General features: G+C 42.4%; 1 protein-coding gene across 1 annotated transcript in view; it reads right to left on the bottom strand.

The window, feature by feature from the left end:
• Positions 1-15,228, bottom strand: part of SPRTN (SprT-like N-terminal domain) — a 66,872-nt gene that overhangs the window by 16,653 nt on the left and 34,991 nt on the right. The gene's annotated exons all lie outside the window — the stretch shown is intronic.

Raw genomic sequence — 15,228 nt, forward strand, 5'->3', positions numbered from 1 at the left:
TCCTTACTTGTGGGATATTCTCTTCCCCAACAGGAAATGGCAAAGAGCCCAGCAAAGCTGGTCACATGATCCCCCCTAGGCTCCGCCTTCCCCAGTCATTCGACCGACGTAAAGGAGGAATATGCATAGGAGAAATCATATGATACCATGGTGACTGTAGTTAGAGAAAATAATTCATCAGACCTGATTAAAAAACCAGGGCGGGCCGTGGACCGGACACACCGTTGGAGAAAGTAATTTATCAGGTAAGCATAAATTCTGTTTTCTCCAACATAGGTGTGTCCGGTCCACGGCGTCATCCTTACTTGTGGGAACCAATACCAAAGCTTTAGGACACGGATGATGGGAGGGAACAAATCAGGTCGCCTAGATGGAAGGCACCACGGCTTGCAAAACCTTTCTCCCAAAAATAGCCTCAGATGAAGCAAAAGTATCAAATTTGTAGAATTTGGTAAAAGTGTGCAGTGAAGACCAAGTCGCTGCCTTACATATCTGATCAACAGAAGCCTCGTTCTTGAAGGCCCATGTGGAAGCCACAGCCCTAGTGGAGTGAGCTGTGATTCTTTCAGGAGGCTGCCGTCCGGCAGTCTCATAAGCCAATCGGATAATGCTTTTAAGCCAGAAAGAGAGAGAGGTAGAAGTTGCTTTTTGACCTCTCCTTTTACCAGAATAAACAACAAACAAAGAAGATGTTTGTCTGAAATCCTTAGTAGCTGCTAAGTAAAATTTGAGAGCACGAACTACATCCAAGTTGTGCAATAAACGTTCCTTCTTTGAAACTGGATTAGGACACAAAGAAGGCACGACTATCTCCTGGTTAATATTTTTGTTAGAAACAACTTTCGGAAGAAAACCAGGTTTAGTACGCAAAACCACCTTATCTGCATGAAACACCAGATATGGAGGAGAACACTGCAGAGCAGATAACTCTGAAACTCTTCTTGCAGAAGAAATTGCAACCAAAAACAAAACTTTCCAAGATAATAACTTTATATCAACGGAGTGTAGGGGTTCAAACGGAATCCCCTGAAGAACTGAAAGAACTAGATTGAGACTCCAGGGAGGAGTCAAATTTTTGTAAACAGGCTTGATTCTGACCAGAGCCTGAACAAAAGCTTGAACGTCTGGCACAGCCGCCAGCTTTTTATGAAGTAAAACAGATAAAGCAGAAATCTGTCCCTTCAAAGAACTTGCAGATAATCCTTTCTCCAAACCTTCTTGAAGAAAGGATAGAATCCTAGGGATTTTTATCTTGTTCCATGGGAATCCTTTAGATTCACACCAACAGATATATCTTTTCCATATTTTATGGTAGATTTTTCTAGTTACAGGCTTTCTAGCCTGAACAAGAGTATCAATGACAGAATCTGAGAACCCTCGCTTTGATAAAATCAAGCGTTCAATCTCCAAGCAGTCAGTTGGAGTGAGGCCAGATTCGGATGTTCGAACGGACCTTGAACAAGAAGGTCCTGTCTCAGAGGTAGCTTCCATGGTGGAGCTGATGACATATTCACCAGGTCTGCATACCAAGTCCTGCGTGGCCACGCAGGAGCTATCAAGATCACCGATACCCTCTCCTGTTTGATCCTGGCTACCAGCCTGGGAATGAGAGGAAACGGTGGGAACACAAGCTAGGTTGAAGCTCCAAGGTGCTACTAGTGCATCCACTAGAGTCGCCTTGGGATCCCTGGATCTGGACCCGTAGTAAGGAACCTTGAAGTTCTGGCGAGAAGCCATCAGATCCATGTCTGGGATGCCCCACAATTGAGTAATTTGGGCAAAGATTTCCGGATGGAGTTCCCACTCCCCCGGATGAAATGTCTGACGACTCAGAAAATCCGCTTCCCAATTTTCCACTCCTGGGATGTGGATTGCAGACAAGTGGCAGGAGTGAGTCTCCGCCCATTGAATTATCTTGGTCACTTCTTCCATCGCCAGGGAACTCCTTGTTCCCCCCTGATGGTTGATATACGCAACAGTCGTCATGTTGTCTGATTGAAACCTTATGAATTTGGCCTTTGCTAGCTGAGGCCAAGCCTTGAGAGCATTGAATATCGCTCTTAGTTCCAGAATGTTTATCGGTAGAAGAGATTCTTCCCGAGACCAAAGACCCTGAGTTTTCAGGGGTTCCCAGACCGCGCCCCAGCCCACCAGACTGGCGTCTGTCATGACAATGACCCACTCTGGTCTGCGGAAGCTCATCCCTTGTGACAGGTTGTCCAGGGTCAGCCACCAACGGAGTGAATCTCTGGTCCTCTGATCTACTTGAATCGTTGGAGACAAGTCTGTATAATCCCCATTCCACTGTCTGAGCATGCACAGTTGTAATGGTCTTAGATGAATTCGCGCAAAAGGAACTATGTCCATTGCCGCAACCATCAAACCTATTACTTCCATGCACTGCGCTATGGAAGGAAGAAGAACAGAATGAAGTACTTGACAAGAGTTTAGAAGTTTTGATTTTCTGGCTTCTGTCAGAAAAATCCTCATTTCTAAGGAGTCTATTATTGTTCCCAAGAAGGGGACTCTTGTTGACGGAGATAGAGAACTTTTCTCTACGTTCACCTTCCACCCGTGAGATCTGAGAAAGGCTAGGACAATGTCCGTATGAGCCTTTGCTTGTGGCAGGGACGACGCTTGAATCAGAATGTCGTCCAAGTAAGGTACTACTGCAATGCCCCTCGGTCGTAGCACCGCTAGAAGGGACCCTAGTACCTTTGTGAAAATTCTTGGGGCAGTGGCTAATCCGAATGGAAGTGCCACAAACTGGTAATGTTTGTCCAGAAAGGCAAACCTTAGGAACTGATGATGTTCCTTGTGGATAGGAATATGTAGATACGCATCCTTTAAATCCACCGTGGTCATGAATTGACCTTCCTGGATGGTAGGAAGAATTGTTCGAATGGTTTCCATTTTGAACGATGGAACCCTGAGAAATTTGTTTAAGATCTTGAGATCCAAGATTGGTCTGAATGTTCCCTCTTTTTTGGGAACTATGAACAGATTGGAGTAGAACCCCATCCCTTGTTCCTTTAATGGAACAGGATGAATCACTCCCATTTTTAACAGGTCTTCTACACAATGTAAGAATGCCTGTTTTTTTATGAGGTCTGAAGACAATTGAGACCTGTGGAACCTTCCCCTTGGGGGTAGCTCCTTGAATTCCAGAAGATAACCTTGGGAGACTATTTCTAGGGCCCAAGGATCCAGAACATCTCTTGCCCACGCCTGAGCGAAGAGAGAAAGTCTGCCCCCCACCAGATCCGGTCCCGGATCGGGGGCCAACATCTCATGCTGTCTTTGTAGCAGTAGCAGGTTTCTTGGCCTGCTTACCTTTGTTCCAGCCTTGCATTGGCCTCCAGGCTGGCTTGGCCTGAGACGTATTACCCTCTTGCTTAGAGGGTGTAGAACTTGAAGCTGGTCCGTTTCTACGAAAGGGACGAAAATTAGGCTTATTTTTAGCCTTGAAAGACCTATCCTGAGGAAGGGCATGGCCCTTTCCCCCAGTGATATCTGAAATAATCTCAAGTCAGGGCCAAACAGCGTTTTCCCCTTGAAAGGAATATTAAGCAATTTGTTCTTGGATGACGCATCCGCTGACCAAGACTTTAGCCAAAGCGCTCTGCGCGCCACAATAGCAAACCCTGAATTTTTCGCCGCCAATCTAGCTAATTGCAGGGTAGCGTCTAGAGTAAAAGAATTAGCCAATTTAAGAGCATGAATTCTGTCCATAATCTCCTCATAAGAGGTATCCTTATCTAGCGACTTTTCTAGTTCATCAAACCAGAAACACGCTGCTGTAGTAACAGGAACAATGCATGAAATTGGCTGTAGAAGGTAACCTTGCTGAACAAACATCTTTTTAAGCAAACCTTCTAACTTTTTATCCATAGGATCTTTGAAAGCACAACTATCCTCTATAGGGATAGTAGTGCGTTTGTTTAAAGTAGAGACCGCCCCCTCGACCTTAGGGACTGTCTGCCATAAGTCCTTTCTGGGGTCGACTATAGGAAACAATTTCTTAAATATAGGGGGAGGAACAAAAGGTATGCCGGGCCTTTCCCATTCTTTGTTTACAATATCCGCCACCCGCTTGGGTATAGGAAAAGCTTCGGGGGGCACCGGGACCTCTAGGAACTTGTCCATCTTACATAATTTCTCTGGAATGACCAAATTGTCACAATCATCCAGGGTAGATAACACCTCCTTAAGCAGAGCGCGGAGATGTTCCAATTTAAATTTGAACATAATAACATCAGGTTCAGCTTGTTGAGAAATTTTTCCTGAATCTGAAATTTCTCCCTCAGACAAAACCTCCCTAGCCCCTTCAGACTGGAGTAAGGGCATGTCAGAACCATTATCATCGGCGCCCTCATGCTCTTCAGTATCTAAAACAGAGCAGTCGCGCTTACGCTGATAAGTGGGCATTTTGGCTAAAATGTTTTTAATAGAATTATCCATTACAGCCGTTAATTGTTGCATAGTAAGAAGAATTGGCGCACTAGATGTACTAGGGGCCTCTTGTGTGGGCAAGACTGGTGTAGACACATAAGGGGATGATGCAGTACCATGCTTACTCCCCTCACTAGAGGAATCATCTTGGGCATCATTTTCACTATCACATGCATCACATCTATTTAAATGAGAAGGAACTTTGGTACAGACATGATAAACAGGCATAAACTTGATAACAAAGTACAAAAAACGTTTTAAAATAAAACCGTTACTGTCACTTTAAATTTTAAACTGAACACACTTTATTACTGAATATGCGAAAAAGTATGAAGGAATTGTTCAAAATTCACCAAAATTTCACCACAGTGTCATAAAGCCTTAAAAGTATTGCACGCCAAATTTGAAAGTCTTAACTCTTAAAATAACGGAACCGGAGCCGTTTTTACATTTAACCCCTATACAGTCCCTGGTATCTGCTTTGCTGAGACCCAACCAAGCCCAGAGGGGAATACGATACCAAATGACGCCTTCAGCACGCTTTTTCAGTGTATCAGAGCTCCTTAAACATGCATCTGCATGCTTTGCTTCCCAAAAAACAACTGCGCATTAGTGGCGCGAAACTGAGGCTCTGCCTATGACTAGAGAAGGCCCCCAGTGAAAAAGGTGTCCAATACAGTGCCTGCCGTCTTTTTTATCAAAATTCCCAAGATAAAATTAACTCCACAAAGTAATAAACCATTAAACATGTTTATAAAACAAACGTTTTAGCCCAGAAAAATGTCTACCAGTCTTTAAAGCCCTTGTGAAGCCCTTTATAACTTGTTATTAAAATGGCTTACCGGATCCCATAGGGAAAATGACAGCTTCCAGCATTACCAAGTCTTGTTAGAAATGTGTCATACTTCAAGCAGCAAAAGTCTGCACACTGTTCCCCTCAACTGAAGTTACTTCATCTCAACAGTCCTGTGTGGAAACAGCCATCGATTTTAGTAACGGTTGCTAAAATCATTTTCCTCTTACAAACAGAAATCTTCATCTCTTTTCTGTTTCAGAGTAAATAGTACATACCAGCACTATTTTAAAATAACAAACTCTTGATTGAAGAATAAAAACTACATTTAAACACCAAAAAACTCTAAGCCATCTCCGTGGAGATGTTGCCTGTACAACGGCAAAGAGAATGACTGGGGAAGGCGGAGCCTAGGGGGGATCATGTGACCAGCTTTGCTGGGATCTTTGCCATTTCCTGTTGGGGAAGAGAATATCCCACAAGTAAGGATGACGCCGTGGACCGGACACACCTATGTTGGAGAAAGTAGCCGTAGCTTTCTGATCCTTAAGTTTTCCATAGAAAATTACAAAGAAGAAGACTGACGAAAGTCTTTAGTCGCCTGAAAATAAAACTTTAAGGTACGGACCACATCCAAATTGTACAGAAGACAGTCCTCCTGAGAAGGAGGATTAGGACACAAAGAAGGAAGACAATCTCCTGATTAATGTTTTGATCTGAAACCACTCTAGGAAGAAATCCTAATTTAGACCGACTTATCTGAGTGGAAAATAAGGTAAGGAAACTCTTACTGCAAAGCCGAGAGCTCTGATACTCCTCAAGCTGAAGAAATAGCAACAAGAAATAAAACTTTTTAAGATAACAACTTGATATCCAAGAAATGCAGTCTCAAACGGAGCCCCTTGAAGAACTCTGAGAACTAAATTAAGACTCCAAGGAGGAGTAACTGGTTTGAACACAGGCCTGATCCTAACTAGGGCCTTACAAAAGGATTGTACATCTGGGAATTCCGCCAGATGTTTGTGAAATAAAATAGACAGAACCGAAATTTGACCCTTCTGGAAACTTGTCGATAAACCCTTCTCCAAACCTTACTGGAGAAAAGACAAAATTCTAAGAATCCGAACTCTATTCCATGAGAAGCCCTTGGATTCACACCAATAGAGATATTTACGCCAAATCTTATGGAAAATCCTCCTAGTTACAGGTTACGAGCCTGAACCATGGTCTCTATGACCAAGTCAGAAAACCCCCACTTGGATAAGATTAAGCGTTCAATCTCCAAGCAGTCAGCTTCAGAGAAACTAGATTTGGGTGAAGGAAGGGCCCCTGAATCAGAAGGTCCTTCCTCAACGGAAGTCTCCAAGGTGGTAGAGAAGACATCTCCACCAGATCTGCATACCAAATCCTGCGAGGCTAGGCCGGTGCTATGAGGATCACCGAAGTCCTCTCCTGTTTGATTCGAGCAATTACCAGAGGAAGAAGAGCAAAATGAGGAAAGCGGTATGCTAGAATGAAGTTCCAAGGAACCAATAGGGCATCTATCAGTTCCGCCTGGGGGTCCCTGGACCTCGACCCGTATCTCCGAAGCTTGGCATTCTGTCGAGATGCCATGAGATCCAACTCCGGCTGACCCCAATTGAGAATCAGGCTGGAGAACACTTCTGGATGGAGTTCCCACTCCCCCGCATGAAAGGTCTGTCTGCTCAGAAAGTCCGCTTCCCAGTTGTCCACCCCTGGGATGGGGATTGCTGACAGGTAGCAAGAATGGGCCTCTGCCCACTGAATTATCTTGGTTACTTCAGTCATTGCTAAGGAACTCCTCGTTCCTCCCTGATGATTGATGTAAGCTACTGAAGTTATGTTGTCCGACTAGAACCTGATAAACTTGGCCGAGGCTAACTGAGGCTAGGCCAGAAGAGCATTGAAGATCGCTCTCAGTTCCAGGATGTTTATAGGAAGAACAGACTGACTGAGTCAGAGTCCCTGAGCCTTTAGGGAGCCCCAGACAGCTCCCCACCCTAAAAGGCTGGCATATGTTGTCACAATCACCCAAGACGGTCTGGGAAAGCAAGTTCCCTGGAAAAAATGATCCAGAGACAACCACCATTGAAGAGAATCTCTTGTCTCCTGCTCCAGAGTTATCTGAGGAGACAAGTCTGCATAATCCCCGTTCCATTGCCTGAGCATGCTTAGCTGCAGAGGTCTGAGATGGAACCGAGCAAACAGGATGATATCCATTGCCGCCACTATCAGCCCGATAACCTCCATGCACTGAGCCACTGACGGACAAAGAGGATTGAAAGGCTAGACAAGTATCAATAATCTGATTTCCTGACTTCTGTCAGAAAGATCTACATGGATAATCTATTATGGTTCCCAAGAAAATTATCCTTGTACTTGGAGTCAATGAACTTTTTCCCAACTTTATCTTCCACCCGTGAGTTCTTAGGAAGGTAACATTCTTGGAGCCGTGGCCAGACCGAAAGGCAGAGCCACGAACTGGAAGTGCTTGTCCTGGAAGGCAAACCCTAGGAACTTGTGATGATCCCTGTAAATGGGAACATGTAAATACGCGTCCTTTAAACCCACTGTTGTCATAAATTGACCCTCTTGGATCAATGGGAGAATGGAACGTATAGTTTACATCTTGAAGGACAGAACTCTGAGAAATTTGTTTAGACCCTTGAGATCTAAAATTGGTCTGAAGATTCCCTCCTTTTTGGTGACCACAAACAGGTTGAAATAAAAACCCTGACCTTGTTCCTGTACTGGGACGGGATCACTCCCATGATAGAGAGGTCTTTTACACAATGTAAGAACTCCTCTTTCTTTATCTGGTCTGCAGATAATCTTGGACCCAGATCGGGGGCATGCCCTTCATGCAGTCTTGGAATCAGCAGCAGGCTTCTAGGACTGTTTGGCCTTGTTCCAAGACTGGTTGGGTCTCCATGCAAGCTTGCCCTTGAAAATTTTGAAAGGAACAAAATTATTCTGTCGTCCCTTTTGCTTGTTTCGCTTATCCTGAGGGAGTAGATGACCCTTGTCTCCCGATATATAAGAAATAATTTCCGTCAAGCAAGGGCCAAACAAGGTCTTCTCCTTGTAAGGAATCGCTAGAAGCTTAGATGACACGTCCGCAGACCAAGGTTTTAACCATAGGGCTCTGCGGGCTAGGACAGAGAAACCTGAACTTTTAGCTGCCAGTTTGATGATTTGAAGAGAAGCATCTGTAATGAAGGAATTAGCTAGCTTCAGAGCTTTTATCATGTCTTGGATCTCCTCCAAGGGAGATTCGGTCCTGAGAGACTCAGAGCATCAAACCAGTATGCTGCCGCACCCGTGACGGTAGCAATGCACGCCACAGGCTGCAATAGCAGACCCTGGTAAACAAAATCTTTTTAAGTAGACCCTCTAACTTCTTATCCATAGGATCTTTGAAAGAAGAACTGTCCTCTATTGAAATAGTAGTTCTCTTGGCCAAGGTGGAAACAGGCCCTTCCACTTTAGGAACAGTCTGCCAAGCCTCCTTGAAGGCATCAGCTATGGGAAACATCTTCTTAAAGATAGGTGAGAGAGAAAAGGGAATACCTGGTCTCTCACATTCTTTAGTAACGATCTCTGAAGCTCGCTTTGGAACAGGAAATACGTCTGAGTAAGAAGGAGTTTCGAAATATTTGTCCAGTTTACTAGACTACTGTGGAATCACAGTCTAAGGTAACTAAACCTCCATAAGCAACAGGCGGAGGTGTTCTAGCTTAAACCTAAAGGTTACAAACTCCGAGTCCGTCAGAGGAAAAAAACCTTACGTTTGCCCTGCAACGTTGGAAAAGCAGACAGGGCATCAGAAATAGTTGAAGACATAAGATAAGCTATGTCTTGTAATGAAATCCCCGAAGGGAGTATAGTGGAAGCGCAGGGCACTGCTTGTGTGGGCGGTAAAATTTGGGACATTTGTGGAGAAAGCTGCGGCACAAATTGACCTTCAACACTGTACTCCAGGACAACATCTGCCTTAGAGGAGACTGGCTCAGAAAATATCTTATCCCTAAAACTTAAAGTCCTTTAGCGTCAAAATATAAAACACAGGCGACATCTTGCAAGTCTTCTTGTCCATGTTTATACGCAATTTATTAAACAATAAAAATCAAATTTATTTGTGCAAAACACATAAAAAAACGTTACTGTCCCTTTAAATTTTAAACAGTTATTTTAATTCTTGCTGAAAATGACAGTTTTGTTAAAGTCAAATATCCTCTGCACCTCAGCACTCTGCTGAAGTGCTCCTATCTGACCAAAGATCGTCAAGGTCCACAACGGTCTTATTGAGTCCCTTTCTTCACTCTGCCGTTATGACTAACAAATGAGGCAACTGATTACCAGAAAAAAAAAAAAAAAAAAAAAAAAAAAAAGTGTCTGCACTAGAAACGCAAGAATTCTCCTCATTCAACTCTAGCAAAGACTGGTCAATCCACTGAGTGCACTATCCCTGACTTGCGTCATGGAATGGCGCCAAAACCGGAATGACCGCCCATCGTGGGCGTGACCTAACCAACTAAACCTCAATTACTGTGAAACCACTGGAGCCAGTTAAAATACGATTGCAACTCAGTTAAATATTTTACTTCCTCCAGCCCCAGTGCCCTGGTCCAATACACTGCTCAGAAACCTTTCCTATATTAAATAAAAGGTATTATGTCCCCACATAAAGAACTTATTCTCTCTCTCAAAAAAAAAAGCCCTTTATAATGAAATGTGTGCTATTTTGTATTGAAAACTTCTGAGTTATTTTCCCCAGAAATTAAAGGTAGCACTTACCTTGACTTCTGCCTGGCAGTAAGGCAGCTCTCAGGCTTGAGAGGTCCTCTCCCTCACATCGACTTGAGGATATCAAAAATCTCAATGCATCTTTCAGACTAAAAGATAAGGGCAGCAAGTAAATCATGGGTGGCGCAGTGAGAATTATGTCCCACAAGTTCCCATTGCTCTAAAGCCACCAATGCTCTACTGAAGAGACTGATATGGACTACGGCTACACCCTAGAACAAAGCAGCACACTCTGGCACTACTTTTAAAATAAACTCTTGATAGAAGAATCTAATCTAACACCTCACTTTATCTCTTCCACTCAATAACATAGGCAAAGAGAATGACTGGAGTGGGAGGGAAGGGAGGAGCTATTTAAAAAAAAGGGTAAATTAAAAGGGACAGGAAAGCCAAAATTAAACTTGCATGATTCAGATAGTGTGTATATTTAAGACACTTAAATTCACTTCTATTTTCAAATGTGCTTCGTTCTCTTGATATCACTTGTAGAAAAAGAATACATATATTCTACACTAGTGGGAGATAGCTGCTGATTGGTGCCTGCACACATTTCTCTCTTGTGATTGGTTAACTAGATGTGTTCAGCTAGCTGCTAGTAGTGCAATGCTGTTCCTTCAGCAAAGGATAACAAGAGAATGACGCAAATTTGATAATAGAAGTAAACTGGAAAGTCTATTATGATTGTGCTCTATACAAAATCAGGAAAGAAAATGTGGGTGGTTTCCATTCCCTTTAAAGAGACACTGAACCCAATATTTTTTTCTTTCGTGATTCAGATAGCGCATGCAATTTTAAGCAACTTTCTAATTTACTCCTATTATCAAATTTTCTTCATTCTCTTGGTATCTTTATTTGAAATGCAAGAATGTAAGTTTAGATGCCAGCCCATTTTTGGTGAACAACCTGGGTTGTCCTTGCTGATTGGTGGATAAATTCATCCACCAATAAAAAAGCGCTGTCCAGAGGCTGAACCAAAAAAAAAAAAAAAAAGCTTATGCCTTCTTTTTCAAAGATAGCAAGAGAACGAAGAAAACATAATAGGAGTAAATTAGAAAGTTGCATGTTCTGAATCACGAAAGAACAAATTTGGGTTCAGTGTCCATTTAAGCACTACATTGCAAAACATCTGATACAATTTTTTTCTATACAGCTAAACTAATTTTGTTAGCAAAATTTTAAATTGTTTTGCAGTTCAGGAATATACCCTTTTAAAAAGGCCTTCCTTCTCCTCCGCTGAGGACAGCTAGCAAAAGTTATAAGGTTACTACAGTGACCAATAACTATGTAGAAGGTAGCAGTGTTAGGTTTATGAATTCTACAGTTCAAGTTCTCTCAGGAAATGAAAACATTTTTTACAGCTTTTGGGGCACTTCCACATACAAATAAACATATTTTGAAATACTGCTAAAAAATTACCTATTTACAAGGTGCCCCAATATTGACTGGTCCTAAAACATATGTAAAGCAGAAATGTTACAGCCCATAAAGGCAGAGTTAAGTAGTGTTAGGACCACGCACCTGGGCTTAAATGGTAATGAAATATGGTCAATCTTCCAACTTTTAAATGCAAATCCAAAATATTTTAGTTAGAACACCTAACCAAAACTTCTCATAAAGGCAGATTAAAAATATGATAATGCACAATACTTTGAAAAATGCTTACCAGTAGCAAAGCTGGGAATTCATGCAACTTCTCTTTTCTGTGTAACATCTTATTTAAACCATAGCTATGAAACAAACCCTGATATGTCAGAGGGACTTATCGGGACAGTACAGTCAATATTAAATTCATGAGTTAGAACATGCAATTTTAAACAATTTTCAAATGTACTTCTATACTCTAATTTGCTTTATTCTCTTGGTATCCTTTATTGAAAAGCATAGGTAGACAGGCACAGGAGCAGTAGTGCACTACTGGGAGCCAGCTGCTGATTGGTGGCTGCACATATATGCCTTCTGCCATTTGCTTACCCAAATGTTCTTAGCTAGCTTCCAGTAGTGCATTGCTGCTCCTTCAACAAATGATACCAAGAGAATTAAGCAAATTGTAATAGAAGTAAAGTGGAAGGTTGTTTAGAATTGTATGCTATCTTAATCATGAAAGAAATGTTTTGGGTTTTATGTTCTTGTCCAGAGGAAAAAAGGGCAGAGGTGTAGAATATTTTCAGGACCCCAGAACAGACAATGCAGAAGCTTGGGAATATAAAAAAAACTGATTGTTGGGTCCTTAGCAAACTGGCTCTAACGGGAACCAGGAAATGGGAACAGGGTGACGGCACTCCATCACTGCAGGGACTCAGGAAGTGTGTGTGGGGGGGGGGGGGGGGGAAATCATCAGAACACCAGCTTCCCATTGACAATGCAAGGACCCAGGAACAGTAGAAAAACAGTGGGAACCAGGACGAGTAAATAGCTCATCAATGCAGCAGTGTCAGCCTGCTGGAGTCCCATTAGTCATGAAAGTAATAACTGCAAACTTAGATTTACATTTCAGTTAAAACAAGATTTTGTTTAATATAGAAATGATTAGCTACTATGTCATCCGTAGGTGACTTGGACATATCCAGGGAGAGATGGATAGTAACATATGTCTTTGTAGCTATTAGAAAACTACATAGAAACTTACTTCCCCCCCTCCCTTAGGTATTCCAGCTGTAGTCCCTTGGCTGATACTCAACATTTATATACAGATATTCTACTTGGGTTCAAAACAAAAACAAAAAAAATCAGGTTAATTCATAAGGTTTCCAATATTCTATTTAGCCTTACTTGGGTAAATGTGCAACTAAATGTCTATCAATTACCGAATGCAAGTTTCAAGTTTGCTACCATTTAGTATTATGAAGACTATAAGGCGGGGGTCAACAAATCTAATTAAAATTTAGGAGCCAGTAAGTATATTTAGTAACCACACATACTTTTAGGAGCAGACAGTGGTATCTGTATATAGATCTATAACCCAAAAAGTTAGGAGCCAGGAGTAAAAAGAAAATGTATGCTTACCTGATAAATTTATTTATTTTTTGAGTCCACGGATCATCTTAATTACTAAATGGGATATTCACATCCTGGGTCAGCAGGAGGCGGCAAAGAGCACCACAGCAGAGCTGTTAAATAGCCCCTCCCTTCCCTCCCACTCCAGTCATTCAACCGAAGTTAGGAAGAGAAAGGAAAAGCCAAGGTGCAGAGGTGACTGAAGTTTACAAAAAACCCATAACCTGTCTGTAAAAAAACAGGGCGGGCCGTGGACTTATCGTGTCAAAAAATAAATTTATCAGGTAAGCATAAATTTTCTTTTCTAAGACACGATGAGTCCACGGATTATCATAATTACTAATGGGATACAATACCCAAGCTAGAGTACACAGATGATACGGGAGGGACAAGACAGGGAACCTAAACGGAAGGCACCACTGCTTGAAGAACCTCTCTCCCAAAAGCTGCCTCCGCAGAGGCAAAAGTATCAAAATTGTAGAACTTTGAAAAAGTGTGAAGAGGGGACCAAATTGCAGCCTTGCAAATCTGTTCCACAGAAGCTTCATTTTTGAATGCCCATGAGGAAGCAACAGCTCTCGTGGAATGAGCTGTAACTCTCTCAGGAGGCTGCTGTCCAGCAGTCTCATAAGCAAAATGTATGATGTTCTTCAGCCAGAAAGAAAGAAGTAGCCAAAGCTTTCTGTCCCTTACGTTTCCCTGAGAAAAACACAGAGAAGACTGACGAAAGTTCTTAGTTGCCTGAAGGTAAAACTTTAAAGCACGGACCACGTCTAAATTGTGCAAAAGTCTTTCCTTAGGAGGAACCCGGACAGATAGCTCAGCATGCTAAGGCACTGTGGCTGAGCTCTGTAGCAACCCAAGGTTTGCAGGTTCGATCCCCGGCGAGGTCCACTCAGCCTTTCATCCTTCCGAGGTCGATAAAATGAGCAGCGCCTTGAGACCCTTACGAGTGATTAGCCGCGCTTTACAAGTACCCAATACAATACGAGGAGGATTAGGACACAAGGAAGGAACAACGATCTCCTGATTAATGTTCCGAAAACAACCTTATCTGCATGGAAAATAAGATAAGGAGACTCGTACTGAAAAGCCGAGAGTTCTGACACTCTCCAAGCAGAAGAAATAGCCATCAGAAATAAAACCTTCCAAGATAATAACTTGATATATAAGGAATGCCCCTTGAAGAACATTGAGAACTAAATTAAGACTCCAGGGAGGAGTAACTGGTTTGAACACAGGCCTGACAAAAAGATTGCACATCTGGAACATCTGCCAGACGTTTGTGCAACAAAACAGATCATGCAGAGATTTGACCCTTTAGGGAACTTGTCGATAAACCTTTCTCCAAACCCTCTTGGAGAAAAGATAAAAATCGTAGGAATCATAACTCTACTCCATGAGTAGCCCTTGGATTCACACCAGTAAAGATATTTACGCCAAATCTTATGGTAAATTCTTCTAGTTACAGGTTTACAAGCTTGAATCATGGTCTCTATGACCAAATCCGAAAACCCCCGCTTGGATAACATTAAGCGTTCAATCTCCAAGCAGTCAGCTTCAGAGAAACTACTTTGGGTGAAGGAAGGGCCCCTGAATCAGAAGGTCTTTCCGCAACGGAAGTCTCGAAGGTGGTAGAGATGTCATCTCCACCAGATCTGTATACCAAATCCTGCGAGGCCAGGCCGGTGCTATGAGAATCACAGAGGACCTTTCCTGCTTGATTCTAGCAATTAGAAAGCACAACTATCTTCTATAGGAATAGTAGTTCTTTTAGCAAGGGTATAAACTGCTCCTTCCACCTTAGGAACCGTTTGCCAAGCCTCCTTAACAGTATCAGCTATTGGAAAAAATTTCTTAAAAATGGGAGGGGGAGAAAAAGGGGATGCCCGGTCTCTCCCACTCCTTAGTAATGATTTCAGTAGCTCTTTTAGGAACTGGAAATACATCTGTATAGGAAGGAACCTCAAAATATCTGTCCAGTTTACTAGACTGTTGAGGGACAACCACCACTGTGGAGTCACTATCGTCCAAAGTAATCAAAACCTCCCTAAGAAGTAGACAAAGGTGTTCTAATTTAAATCTGAAAGATACCACCTCCGAGTCTGTCAGGGGTAATAAACCCTCTGAATCTGAAATTTCTTCTTCAGAAGCTACTGCAG

This window comes from Bombina bombina, chromosome 4 (assembly GCF_027579735.1).
Source record: "Bombina bombina isolate aBomBom1 chromosome 4, aBomBom1.pri, whole genome shotgun sequence".
Classification (NCBI taxonomy): Eukaryota; Metazoa; Chordata; class Amphibia; order Anura; family Bombinatoridae; genus Bombina; species Bombina bombina.